Below are 14,805 nucleotides of genomic sequence, written 5' to 3'. Positions count from 1 at the left end.
GCAGAAGAGCCTAGCATTTTGGAGACACGGGTACCATGGGATGACCACTAAGAACAGCAGCAGCAGCAGCAGTGAAGTGGAGCCAGCCAGAGCCTAGAAGACAAGCTGTGTGATGCAGGAGGCAGAGCTGGAGAAGTGACCCAAGGTGTCTTTGAAGGAGTCTAGAAGACTGTGAGTAGATCCCAGACATTGGGCGTTCTGTTATTTATACTGTTGGGAGTTAAGTTTTGCTTTGTCGGATTGTGACTGTGCCCTGGTTCTTCTCTTTTGAAGTTAAAAAAAAAAAAAGTACTTATTTTTTATTTTACCAGAGCCCACAGTTGAGAGTCTTTGAATTTTAAGAGTTTGGCTATTTTAAAGGGACTGAAATTAATTTTAATGCATTTGAATTTTGAAAGACTGTGGGACTTTCGAAGTTATTATTTTAATATGAGATCTTGGGGACAAATAAGAAAGGAAGGGTTGTGGCTTAATACTGATATGTTTGTGTGTGTCACACTGACAAGGAGTCAGTTGTGCAGGATAGTCTTATGTCAACTTGAGATAAGCTAGAGTTATCTTAAGAGAGGGACTCTCAATTGAGAAAAGAATCCAGCTGTAAGGTATTTTCTTAATTAGTGATTGTTGGGGGAGTGCCCAGCCCATTGTAGGCGGTGCCATCCCTGGGCTGGTGGTGCTGTGTTTTATAAGAGGCGGAGCAAGCTAGTAAGTAGCACTCCTCCATGGCCTCTGCATCAGCTCCTGGCTCCAGGTCCCTGCCCTGTTTGAGTTCCTGTCCTGACTTCCTACAGTGATGCACTCTCCAACTTGCTTTTTGCAAGTGTTTTGTTGCAACAACAGAAACTCTAAGACAATGATACAGACTAGAAGAAGTGATGACATCAATACAGAAGGTGTCCTTGTGATAAGAGTTGATGTTCCTAAATTAATGAAAACGATTTACTTGCCAGTATATAGTTTTATAAACATAAAAATTTCCACATAAACTATTTTGATATATATGTATTTATATATACTACATATAAATATATAAATGTATATAAAATATGACTTACTTGTGTTGGGGGTCCTCTGGAACGGCTTGGTGCATTGGGTTTTATTTGCACGATTTCTTTTTTGGCTCTCACCTGTGAAGGGGAGTCTTGCTTTCTTCATACTAATTTTATCATGAGAAGAAATCGCTGGAATCACTAGATGGAGCTCTTTGGTTCTTCTTGCTCAAAGGCTGTGTGCTTTTCCTTGGCACAAGCACTTCCCAAAGACAAAGGCTCCCAGGCACTCTCTGATAACTCTTTCCACTGCTTTGACTTAGACTCTGTGCCCCATAGCATCTTTAGCCTAAGGCACCTTTGAGGCCCGTCTGTTTCAGGACACAGATGGTATCTGGTTCACTCTTGTAGAGAGATCAACGTCATAAAGTAAGCTTTTCCTTTTCTTCTTCCTCTCTTCTTCCTCTTCCTCTTCCTCCTCTTCCTCTCCCTTCTCTTTTTCCCTTTACCCCTCCTGTTCAAGATGGATTCTCACATGCGGTCCATCCTGGCCTCAAATTTTCTTCCCATCCTTCTGTCTCTGCCTACTGAATGCTGGGACCACAGACGCACACCATCTACCTAAGCTTCTAACCGAACACTTTTTAGAGCCACTGAATCATTAAGCAAACACAAAAGGCCAGTTTTGCTTTTTTGCTGTTTTCCCTATTTTTGTGTTACTGTATGAGGGGCATTATGGACACAGTGTAAGCATCACCAGCGGCAGATTCCATTCCTCTTCCTGCTTAGCCACAGAATTCTGCATGTGTGTCATAGGGGATGTGCAAGCACCCACGGAAGGCATTGTACAGTGCTTACGAGCATCTAGCAATCAACATTAATGTGGGAATATTCATCTGCTTGGTGCTCCCCTCAGAGGCACCTGAGCATCTGTAGTAGTCGGGGTTCTCCAGAGGAGTGGAACTGACAGAAGGGGGTGCTACAGGGCTGAAGGGCCAGTGCAGATGTTTCTGGTTCCTTCCCTTACTGAGCAAGAAGCACATGCTGCCGCCGCCGCTGCCACCACCCCATCACGAATGCTATAGTTTGTTTACACATTTCTCTCTCTGTTTCACACACTTCGAGTGCTACCAAGCCAAGAAACAGAAATTGGTCATGGCGAACATTGGTTTCCTGACCCCTTGCTTGGAGCCACCTGTCTGGATGGAGCTGGAGGCAGAACGCTTATGGCTCGAAGAAATGTCAGTTATATGGTGAGATGGGACCTGGTGTGACTTGTAGGTCAGGGACAGTCACAGTGAGGCAAAGCAGTGGCCTGAGTTTCAGAGTCTGCACCAGGAGTACAGATCTGTAAGGACCTCAGAAGCAAGAAGCAGCCGCCCCAACTGCTTCACCCCACCCCTCTTTTGAAAGTGACAGTCATGATGCCACTTCATGGGTGATGTAAGTGATGTCAGCCACCATCTGGCACAAAGAAGGAAAAGTGTGGGGAATAGGCTGCAAAAGAGCTAAGAAAATGCCTGAGAGCAGAAGATGGCAGGCTTATGGTTGGCACCAGCTCACCTGGCTACAGCAGTGACCTTGGACATGCCACTCACAGACTCCGACCTCCTGCTTTTTCCCAGAAGGAAGAGTTAATTCTTGTTTTGTTGGGAAGGACGTATTTTGCAGGAATTAGGGCTGGGTAAAGTCTGAGTTCATTTTCTGATTCAGCCACTTTCTAAGTGTGTGCCCGTGGGATGTCTCTGAATCTCAGTGAGTTACTTCCGTTCTTCTAGAAGAATGTACAACCTCATAGATCTGATATGAACTTAAGGCAGGTAACAGTTTTCACCAGGTCCTGGAACACAGAGGGTCTCAGCTAATGTTGGTTTCCCCTTCTTAACTCATGCAGCCTTTGCTACCAACAGACCCAGCCCAAACGTGTACCCTGCTTGTATTCTTTAGGAAGGATGTTTGTTGTTTGTTGGCCTTGTTGCCACAAAATTTCAGATTTCAGGAGGCCAAGGGACATGTTGCCTAGCACTGAGTTCAGCACACAGTCGGCACCAAACAAACAAATCTCTGTGCCAGACAAAGGGACAGAAAAAGCACAGACCTTGACACATCCACCCGTCAGGCTGATGTTGGAGAACATCAACCAGTTCTTCCCGAAATGTTCCTGGGAACAGTGGCCCCATGGCTGCTAACAGGGAAAGAACGTACAGAGAAGCAAGTCTAGACTGACACAGTCACCTACACAACAGAGAGTGGAAAACCTTTCCCCTGCCTGTTGGTTACTTTTCTGTGGCTGCAATAAAATGCTGCAACCAAGAGCCAGTTATAGAAGAGAGAGGGATTTTGTTGCTTTCTTTGGAGCTGATGTTTCCAGAGGGTTAGCTGGCCAGCATGGCGGCAGGAACAGGAAGCTGAGGAAGTGGGGTGGGGTTGTAGACACTGATGTACTTCCTCCAACAAGGCCACCCTGCTCTCGGGAGGTGCTCTAGGGCTGCCTTTGGAGAGAGGCTTGTTGTTTGTTTTGGAGACAGGGTCTCTTATAACACAGCTTGGCATTGAACTCACCAAGAATGACTTTGATGTCGGATCCTCCCTCCCTTCCCCCAACTGCTGGGGTAGCTGTGTATCACCATGCCCAGAGATGTGCATAGCATCAAACCCAGGGCTCTGCAAATGCTAGGCAAGCTCTGTCTGTGAACTTGAGCTACATCTGATGTGTTTATAAAAAGATAAAGAGAGGAGAGATATGTTCTATGGAGGTGTAGTGAGGTATGGGGGAAAGGGGTGCCATGCCAAGGCATCCCTTCCTCCTGAGTGACCAGCCACAAGATGGTATAGTATAGAATAGAGTTTATTCAGGGCATGGGGAAGGGAGTTAAGAGGGTAGTAGAGTTTCAGGGAAAGACAGAGAGAGGGAGATAGTAGAGAAGTAGAGGAATAGAAGCCAGCTGTGAGCACATGGAGAGAGAGAGGGGTTAAGGGAAGCAGGGAAAGAGGAAGAGAGAAACAAGAGAGGAGATAGAGAGCGAGGAGAGGGCAAGCAGCCCCTTTTATAGCTATTGCCAGGTAACTGTGGGGCAGAGCTTAGACAGAATGCTAACAGCATCCCTCTCGTTCTGAATCCCCTTTTTGTTGTTGTTGCTTTTTATTTTTTCTAGACAAGGTTTCTCTGTATATCCCTGACTGTCCTGGAACTCATTCTGTAGACCAGGCAGGCCTTGAACTCACAGAGATCTGCCTGCTTCTCCTTCAGCCTCCTGAGTGCTGGGATTAGAGATGTGTGCCACAGTTGCCCTGCCAGTCCTGATTTCTAAATGTGTTGTAAAAAAGCCTCAGCTGACCATCCCAAAAACTGTTTTAGATAAAGGGAGAAGGTGGCCCTGTGGTTCCTTATCAAAGGGCCCTGTACAAGGAGTAATCATAAGGCCAGATGTTTCTGAGAGATCTGTTTCTTAGGGGATGGCATGAGAAGGCGGGTGATGCACAGACACTTCTGCGTCCTTGTCTCAAACCTGGAGCCTGCAGCCTCCGGCACGAATGCCTGAGAGGAAGCCCCTATTCAATGCCTGGGCTGTGGAATCCACTTCAGTGTGGGAAAGCACGCGTGACGCGTGCCTGCCACTCTGAGCTTTCACGGAAAACAAACGCGCAGAGCTATTTGATCACCGCCCTCTGGAATCGTGAAGGCACAACCTGTGTAACAGGAAGCAGGTCACCACCTAATCTCTTCAAAGTGGTGACAAATGTACCTGCAGATCCCATGAAGATGAGAGAGGGGTCCAGCTTGACCTCGCCTGCTAACCGGCGCCCCCCCACCCCGCTCAAAACTGGTGACACAACACAGGTTGGTTGAGTGGGCTATGCATTTGCTTTCAGAGTAAATTAACTATGATCTGGCTGTACCTAACAAAGTGACAAACTCACCAAGTCCCCTAGTTCTTTTATTGGCATTATCTTAGCTGTTGATGGTTGCCATAGAAACCAGCAGAGGTGTCAAGTCTTCTCTCTCCCAGCCAGAGGAAGACCTGAAGTTATTCTGATCTGGGTCTTTTAAAAATAGAACCTGCCTTGATCTTTGAGGGAGAAACCTCAGAGTTCTCCCTCAAAGTTCTTGAAAATGTTTTTGCCGTGTGCTTTTTTTTAATTTGCAATTTGCTTATATTAAAATTTTTAATTAAAAATGGAAAGACAAAATGTTTGGGGGCTGGGGAAATGGCTCAGCTGGTGTAGTCCTTGCCTTGCACACACAAGGACCTGAATTTGATCCCCAGGACCAGTGTTTAAAATGCTACATTGTAGCACTTGTGTAATCCCAGCACTGGGGAGGGAGAGGTAGGCAGATCTGTGATGGTCACTGGCCGGCCAAGCTAGCCTAGCAGGTCTTAGGCCAGAGAGAGACCCGGTCTCACAAAACAAGCAGACGGCTCCTGTGTAACAACAACTGAGGTTGTCTTCTGGCTTACATGTACACACACACACACACACACACACACACACACACCCCTCATATGCACACATATACAGAAAAATATAAAAAGAAAAAAATTTTCAGTTACACAAAATATAGTAAATCACCAGGAACTGGTTTAAGCCAGCAGTCCATGCTTGTAATTGCAGCACATGTGAGACAGAAACTGAAGAATAAGAAGTTCGAGGCATACCTTGGCTACACAGGGAGTTTCAGACCAGCCTTGTTTACCTGTACCTCATCTAAAATTAAAAACAAAAAATTGGCTCAAATGACACCCATGAAATGGCAGATTAGGTCTTTTCAGTTGCTAGAGGCAGAAGTGAAAATCGGCCTGAGTTAGAGACGTACTCACTGGCTTCTTTAGGGAGAAAGACTTAAATTGACCTGAAATTCTTGGAGGTTTTGCTATAGTTTGGATCTTGAATATTCCCAGAGGCTTATGTGTTAAAATCTTGGTCCCCAGCTTTAAGGTCCTGGGTAAAGATGGAACCTGTAAGAGGTGGGGCCTAGCGAGAGGTCTGCATTGGGAGTGTGTCCTTGAGAGGAACTGTGGGAAAGCTGATGAGGCGTGGGGTCAGCAGGTAAAAGTACCTGCCACAAAAACCCAGTGACCAAGGTGGAAGAAAAGGACAGACTTCTGAAGGTTGGCTTCATTTGGCCTCTGAGGGTATATCACCTCACACACAAACACATACAAAGAAAGGACATTTTTAGAAAGAAAGAAAGGAAAGGATGGAGAGTGGGACCCCACCCCTTCCTCTTTGCTTCCCCTTCAGACCTGACCATGAGGTAAATGGGTCTCTGTGAGAAGCGCTCCCACCATGATCTACTTCCATCCCACACCTAAAGCACAGGCCAACTGGCCATGAACTGAAGCCTCAAAATCATGAGCTAAATAGGCCTCCTTTCCAAGACGATTTGTCTCGGCATTTGTTACCACACTGGAAAACTGACTGACTGACTGACTGACTGACTGACTGACTGACAGACTCAACAATGGCACTGGTAGCCTCCCTACACTGCTGTCTCGTTTTGGCCCTTATCACACCTAGGATGGCATGAGATGTCACAATGGCTAGCTTTCAAATCTCACACTCATTCTTTAACTAGAGGCGGGAGTAGGAGGCACCCTGGCCAGCTTAAGCGTGGCACGTGTGGCTCTGGCAAGCCTTGCCCTTTCTCCTGGATTCCCTCTGCCTCACTGAAAATCATTAGATTACAGTTCTAAAGATAGCCACCAAAGTCTAGTTCCTTATTTGGCCATATCCTCCTCCTGAGGCTACCAAGGGCCAGCTATCAAAATATTGATGTCCAGCAATGAGTCACCTCACCCTAACACGGGGTTTCTCTCTTTACCTTTATAAACTGCCATTTGCCTATGAGTCTGTCTGTCTATCTAGGTTCAGTTAATGTCCCCAGGACAAACATCCCTGTCCCCTCTCTCTTGTTCCTCCTTTTTCCCTTGTCCCCTATCTCTTGTCTTTGTCTCCTATTTCCTGCCTTTGTCCCTCTGGAGCAAATCCCCTCTACGTTAAGAACTTGGTCTTAAGGGTCCTGAGCTGATACCATTTCTTACAGGAGTGAGAGGGGTTCTGAGTGCCTCAGGGCAGACTCTTTGCCAGCACTGAACCTGAAGGGAGCTGTGAGGGGCCTGGCTACCTGCTGCCAGGAGGGAGCTGTATGGTGAGAAGAGCAGCCAGCACAGTAGTGGGACTGCCAAGAGCCACCTCTACAAGTTTGCATCCCCAGCCCAGGGCTCATCTATCCCATTGAGATTATCCTCAGATAGCCAGGTGTTGTAAAGAAGATTTAAAAACAAACAAACAAACAAAAAACCAAAAAAACTCTGTCTCTAGTGGTTTACACAAGTTAGCCAAATCTGTTCTTTGCAAGGCTCAAATACCTGTTTCCACCAGGAGAAAGAAACCACATATTTGTACAAAGTTTAATTTGAAGAATCATTCCTGTGACGGAGATTACAGTTGCGGGGGTAAATCGGCTTAAGAAAATAATACAGAAAACCTTAATGAACACAAGGAAAGCAGATGTGAAAGGCAATCCAAGAACTGAGAGAACACAGGCTTCCGAGCCACACACAGGATGGAGGTCTAGACCTGGGCAGATGTAACTCATGAATGGCAGGGAAACTGACCCCAGAGGGATTCGTTATAAATAGCACCGGTGTGAGAGGGTTCCCCCCTGGTCAGGCTGTGCTGGCCTGGCCTGTCCTCACCGGCAAGAGGAAGCTGGTGCTAGGGAACTGACCTAAACACCCCTAATACAACGACTCTCCTGGGGGGGGGGACACAACCCCCAGGAGGCTGAGCCTCATCAAGTGTTTTAAGATTGCTCTCTAGTGGTGAGGGGGGCTCATCGCCTGCATCTGAACCAGTGAGGGCGTCGGAGGAGCCCTTAGGAGAGCCCAACCATCAGAGCTGATGCCTGAGGAGAGCATAGCCATGTCAGGGATGGGAGGAGAGGAGACAGGGGTGATGCCTCCAGAAATGGAGCTGGAGCCTACTCCAGGAAAGACCTCTCAGCCCCAGCCAGGAGGTGGTGGCACACGGCTTTAATCCCAGCACTTGGGAGGCAGGGCCAGGCAGATCTCTGACTGTGAGGCCAGCCTGGTCTATAGAGCAAGTTCCAGGACAGCCACGGCTACATAGTGAAGCCCTGTCTCAAAACATAAAATAACAAAATGAGTCGCTCAACCCCGAGAGGAAGGGTCGTGATTGTTAATAAGCTTCCAGGAACTTCTAATGAGAGTGAGAAACCTAAGTTCAGTGCAAGATAGTGTGTCCCAAGTCCATATATTTATCGAGTCACTAATCAATTCAACTAACACGTGTTGGGACATAGCGAGGCAGCGCTGGGGGCAAACAGTTGGGCGTGGTGCGCAGTAGCCGTGGCAACTGTTATGTGCCAGGGTGACGAGGGCTGACATGGTCTGTGTCAGCTTCCCATTAGCGAGACAAGTACCCGAGGCAAAGCAACTTTAAAAGCGGTTCACCGTTTTGGGGGTTTCAGCTAAATACCCATGCTGCTCCTGACCTGCAGTAGCAGGGGGTACCATGGTGGGAGCATGCTGTTTACCCCAAGGCATCTGGGAGGTCACAAGAGGAATAGCAGGAACTAGGGGCTTGGGTCTCCTTCACGGTATACCTCTGCTGACTTAAGACCTTCCACAAACCTCTACCTTTTATTTTATTTTTAAGACAGGGTTTCGCTGTGTATCCCTGGTTGTCCTGGAACTCGCTCTTGTAAATCAGGCTGTCCGGAAACTCGGAGATCTGCCTGCCCTTGCCTCCTGAGTTCTGGGATTAAAGGTGTGTGCCCCTACCATCCAGCTACCTTTTTAAAGAAGGTTGATCTCATTTATGTATATGAGTGTTTTGCCTGTGTGTATTAATGTGAACCGCATGCATGCAGTACCCAGGTGGGCTCTAGAGCTCCTGTAACTGGGAATGAATTACAAATGGCTGTGCACTATCCTGTGGGAGTCAAACTGGGTCCTCTGCGAGAGTCACAAAAAAATGGCTGAGCCAGCTCTCTAGCCCAAGGTTCTACCTTTTAAACATTCTACCTCCTCTCAATAGCTGAAAAGAGAAATCATGTTTTCACGGTATCCCCCTGACACCTGAGACATTTACTGACTGATGGAGCAGTGAGCTGTCTTATCAGCCCTGGATTAATCTGACTTTATGGAGACATAAAGCCATATTCCCAAAGCAGCAGGAATTTTAACTTGTCTGGCGTTAAGCCAAGCACTCCCCAACAGCACCCCTCCAAAGGGCAGGAAGGAGAAAACAGGATTAGGAAATTGGCAGCCACACCTGGAAATGAAGCCTTGCTTTGAATGGTGCCAGCTCTCCTCAGGCAGCAGACAAGGGGAGGCTCTGGAGTTGGCTTGTCAATGATTTGTTAAGGCTAATCCAGGACACTCATTTTGTGCCCAGTTTTAGAGTCCAGCCATCAGCTCTCGGGCAGCCTGTCTGGGGCAACTCACAGACTCTGGAAAGATGACAGGCATTAAAGTGGCTTGTCAGTAATTCTGGTGGCAATTTATTAGGGACTATGAAAACAGGTGGTCTCTTTCTTAAAACTTACTCTAGAGTTAAGAAGCATTGCTGAGAGAGACAGACATTTCCCCACCGTGCCTGCCTTCCCATTGCCTTAATTGTCATTTTGAAAATGTAGTAGTTGCTGGAGACAGGTTCTATGTGCCTCCCAGACTGGGAGGCAGCCTTCTATCTGGTGGTGGGCTTTCCTGGGGTCTTGGGTCAGATTGCAAAGATTTGGACTCATGAGGCAAGAGCCACTCTCTCCAAGAGGCACCACAATGTGGCAGATCTCCCTCTCTGGAGCTTTAAGGCATGGACTCTGATCTGCCTCTTGTCCTTGTTGAAATAAGAAGCACCCCCGTCCCCTTTATCCATGGCATTCCACAGAAGAGCTGAAATTCTATTGAAAACAAAAATAGAGTTGGAGACAGGACCTAGGATGGAGAAGGAAAGGCCTGTGGTTCCCAGGCAGCTGCGGGTCTGTGGCAGCAGCTGGCTGCACTGCCCTCTCTGGATGCAGAGACAGCCTTCATGTGAAGTCACAGAGCGCCACAGTGGCTTGTTCCTCAGATCTGCCTCCGGGCAGTTGGAGAACACAGAACTTGCTCAAGGTCTGCTTAGAAAGGGAGTTTCCCTGTCAGTCATCTGAAAGATTTGTTTTTATAGTCTCAAAAGTGCCCATTTTTGTTTCCATTTAGTTATGTTTGCTGAAATGTTTATGTCCTACCACACTATAATCAGCAAAAGAAAGAAAACCAGTCATGCATGCTCACTCATAGTTCCTAAAATCCTGTTGTCTCCCATTCTTATCCTTCAAATTCTTTTTCTCTTCTCTTCTCTTCTCTTCTCTTCTCTTCTCTTCTCTTCTCTTCTCTTCTCTTCTCTTCTTTCCCTTTCTTTCTTTTTTCCTTTCTCTTTCTTTCCTTCTTTCTTGTTTTTTGTTGTTGTTGTTTTGTTTTGTTTTGATACAGGGTTTCTCTGTGTAGCCGTGGCTCTCCCGGAACTCACTCTGGACACTCTGGAGACCAGGCTGGCTCGCCTCAAACTTAGAGATCCATCTGTTTCTGCCTCCTAAGGGCTAAAGGCATGTGCCACCATGACTCAGTTTCCTTGACACACAAGCACACATGACAGGAACTGTAACCCATGTGACTGATAGGTCAGAACCCGTTGGCAGGGGCAGTCAGTGAGAGAGCTCATTGCCCCCAAGCCTGATGACCTAAGTTCGATCTCAGGGACATGCACGGCACAGGGGGTGAACCGACTTCTGAAAGACATTCTCTAACCTCCACGTGCAAACCACACCTGCTCGTCCACACACACACACACACACACCCCTGTGGGTAAATGAACACAATAAAAAGTAGTAATGCAAAAGCCTTGTTTTAGGAGCCCCACATCTCCACAAAGGCTGTGGCCAAGGCTCTGTAGGGATGCACTGCCTATTCTGTCTGCTTCTGTGCCTTTCTTTACTGCCATTTCCTCACTCTGCAGAAGAGAAGGGAGCAGCTGGGGCTTCGCTTAGCCAACCCCGATGTCGTCCTCCTTGTGAGTACCAATCTTAAACACAAGACGGGCTTAGTCTCTGGCAAAGAAGTCAGGGAAGAGCAAATCTCTCAAGAGGGACTTTAGTTCTCCCATTGAAAATGCAAGGGCCCAGGGTGCCTGGCTGGGGAAAATTCATTGGTCCAGGCACGCACTTGTCTAGCTGCCATCCTTCTTCACAGTGAATAACAATGTTGGCTCTCCAGGTGCAGTAGAATGCCAATAAGAAAACCTAGGAGCTATAACAAAATGGGTGTCTGTGGTGTGTCTCACATCTGGGTGCTTAGCTGATGCTGCGTCAAAACCAAGAGAAAAATCACACAGCCCTATGTTCAGAGCTACAGGACACAGAGCACATGAGGCCACAATTGCAAGATTTTTAAAGTTCCTGGTACATACTTTTTCTCTGTGCCCCTGTGCACGAGCGTGTGCAGATGCGTGTTGTATATGCCCATGTACATGTGTGTATGTAAACATGGAGGCCAGAGAACGGCCTTAGGTGTTACGCCTCAGGGTCTGACTGTGTTTTGAGGTAAGGTATCTCATTGGTCTAGAACCCACTGACTTGCTGGTCACTGAACTCCAGGCGTGCACACAGCTCTGTCTCCCTAATGCTGGAATTACAGACATATGCCACCACGCCTCGCTACTTACAAGGTTACTGGGGATTGAATTCGGGTCCTCATTTGTGAGTGGCAAGCATCTTATTGACTGAGCTATCATCCCAGCCCCTAAATTAAAAATTGTTCATTCTATTCTAGGCGGTGGTTAAACCCTCACCATTGTAAAAGATTAAAAACATCTTAAAGGCCAGGTGGTTGCGGCACAACACCTCTAATCCCAGCACTCAGGAGGCAGAGGCAGGTGGATCTCTGAGTCTGAAGTCAGCCAGGTCTACAAAGCTAGTTCCAAGACAGCTAGGGATGCACAGAAAAACCCTGTGTCAAATCAACCAACCAACCAACCAACCCAAACTACAACAACAAAACGATCTCAAGTTCTACATACTCAGAGTTTTGAGTACTGCATGTGTCCACCCACTCCGGCTGCTATCCATCCCTCTGCAGGTCTATTACCCTCCGATTCCAGGCATCTGATTATACACCCACGATAGCAGGAGACTTAGACAACCCAGAAAAGGAATGGAAAGCAGTGTAACTCCTAGTTACACTGACCTCTCTCCCTGACCTCTCTCCCTGTTGGTCCTGGTGGCCTCCTCTTCCCTGATTGGCATTGATAACTCATCATGGCACTAAAAAGCTGACCTGGTTCAGAAAAAAACAAAACACTACAAAACTCAGTTACTTGTGGATTAGATATAAGCTGCAAATAGTTCTCAGTGTAGATGTGTGCTGGCAATAACTAGCTTATTCAGCACCGAGTGTGTATATAGGTGCTCTGCCAGGGAAGGCCTCAGCCTTCTTACCGAGACTCCTCAGAATAACTCATACAGGCATGGAACTCACAGAGGAACAATGGCACTGCATTGTCCCAGAAGGCCTGTGGCCCACAGATGTGGCTTCATTGTCTGTTCTCCCTGTGCAAGACAGACTGACAAAGTTCTAGATAACAGGAGGACACAGGGCTATTACTGTTGTCCTCTTATGTATGGGTGTGTGCACATGCATTCCCACAACACACCTCTAGAGGACACAAGACAAGTTGCAGAAGTTAGTTTTCTTGTAATGTGGGTGTCAGGGACTGAACTCAGGTCACACTTAGCGGTGAGTACCTTGACCTGCTCAGCCATCTCTCTGGTCCGATTCTATTGTTTTGGTGCTAGGCAGAGAGTCCTTGGTCTTAGCATACTAAGCAGCTAAGCACACAATCTCGCTCTGTGCTGTAATCTCAGCCTCCCAGGGGCAGTTTCAATTTCTCAACCAGAAGTGGAAAATCTTCCTTTTTTTTTTTTTTTTTTCTGTTGCTCCTGATCTCAAGTAGGTCAGCAACAGTCCTTGGCTCACAGCTTTGTTTGGACACAACAGAGCCAACCTTGCAGTATATGTAAAGGAACATAAGTGTAACAGCCTGGCAATCAACAAGACACAGCTGCGCACTTTGGCTTTGGTTTACAGAAATAGCAGAGTCTTTCTCAGGGGCCTTGTGTAAGGAGCCTATGCACTGAAGAACAGTAACCTAGCTCCCAGCCTTCTGCAACTAGAATGTGGTTTGGTTATACCTTGGTGACTCTTATTTTTCTTTGAGACTGGGTTTCTCTGTTTAGCCCTGGCTGTCCTGGAACTCTATATACCAAGCTATCTTGGAACTCAGATCTGCTTGTCTTTGCCTCTACCTCCTGAGTGCTGAAATTAAAGGTATATGCCACCAGTCCTCTGTGTGTGTGTGTTGGAGATTGAACAATGGCTCAGCAGTTAAAAGCACTGGTTGATCTTCTAGAGGGTCCAGGTTCAATCCCCAGCTCCCACATGGATCTTGTGCCCTCTGCTGGCCATTCTGGGTATTACATGCACTGATGCATATAACATACATTTGGGACAGCTCTGCTGTCCCTGGGTCCTTTGACCCCGTGCTCTTTACTGCCACTGCAAGGTGCCTGCTCTTTCCACAGCCAGGGCTAGATGACTGTGCATGTGAGGCTCACCTGATCAGAGAGGACCTGCTTATCAGATTCTCTGACGAATGCCCTTCTAGACCCATCTCCATCCAGGTCGCTAACCTCCCTGGCATCAGGGCCTTTGTCAGTCACCTAAGGCACCCTCTAATCTAACTCACTGTGGCTAGGATTGCAGGATTACAAAAAGCATTAGGGAGAGCTGTTTATTGCAGGCTCGTTGAAGTGGCCCATGGGCACAGGAGAGGCTTCTGAATCGATGGATCAGTTTCCCACTTTACCTCTCGCCTCCACGTGGCTTTGGAGGATTCCTGAACTCCACCCAGTAAATGCAGCAAGTTGTTCCTTGTCAGCAAAGGAAAGATTGCATTGGACGTTCAAAGAATTGGGAGGAGTTTAAACTGTGAATGTGTGTTAGCAATCCCATAGAGGAGGAAGCAGAAGTCTGGAGGAGGGTAAACAGCTCATTAATGGGGCCTCCTTTGCTTCTGAGGCCCCAGCCTGAGGCTGAGGTTGAGGTTGCTTCCTTCCTTCACGGTTTATGCTCGACCAAAGTAGCTTACATCCTGACAGCCTCCTCTCTGGGGCTGACAAAACTGCTATTTCTAGACCAATAATTTAGTTTTCCGTGTAAGCGGTAACACACAAAGAGGGGGGTGGGGCCAGGCAAGCAAGCAAGCAAGCAAGCAGAGTAGAGCATAGAATTCCCTGGAAGGCTGAGGCAGGAGGATTGTGAGTTTGATGTTGGTATGGGCTCCACAGCATTCCAAACCATCCCGAGATACTGAGAAATTCCTTTACAAGAAAAGGGAAAAGGATTACATTCATTTATAGCCACATGTGGACCTGCTTTTGGCCTTGGAAGCTCAGGGTGTTTCTCTTGCTTGGTTTATACATAGTCAATTCCAGGTCATGTACTTTGAAAGTGAGAGCCAGCCACTTAGGACTCCATCATTCTGACGGGCGAGGGATGATGTCAGCTCTTTCTCCTTAAGTGCACATCTCCTGCCTGACCTTTGATCCAAATCAATTAAGCAATGAAATTATGAAACCTCACTTTTGATCAATATATTCCGGCCAAAGGGATCCGGCTGTCCTTGCAGACTATAATTAGATTGGCTTTAGAATCTGAACTGCTGCATCATATAGAATAGTAAAACAAAATGAAAA

This window comes from Mus caroli, unplaced genomic scaffold (assembly GCF_978045245.1).
Source record: "Mus caroli unplaced genomic scaffold, Mus_caroli_1 scaffold_1, whole genome shotgun sequence".
NCBI classification, from domain to species: Eukaryota; Metazoa; Chordata; class Mammalia; order Rodentia; family Muridae; genus Mus; species Mus caroli.
This window is presented reverse-complemented; position numbering follows the sequence as displayed.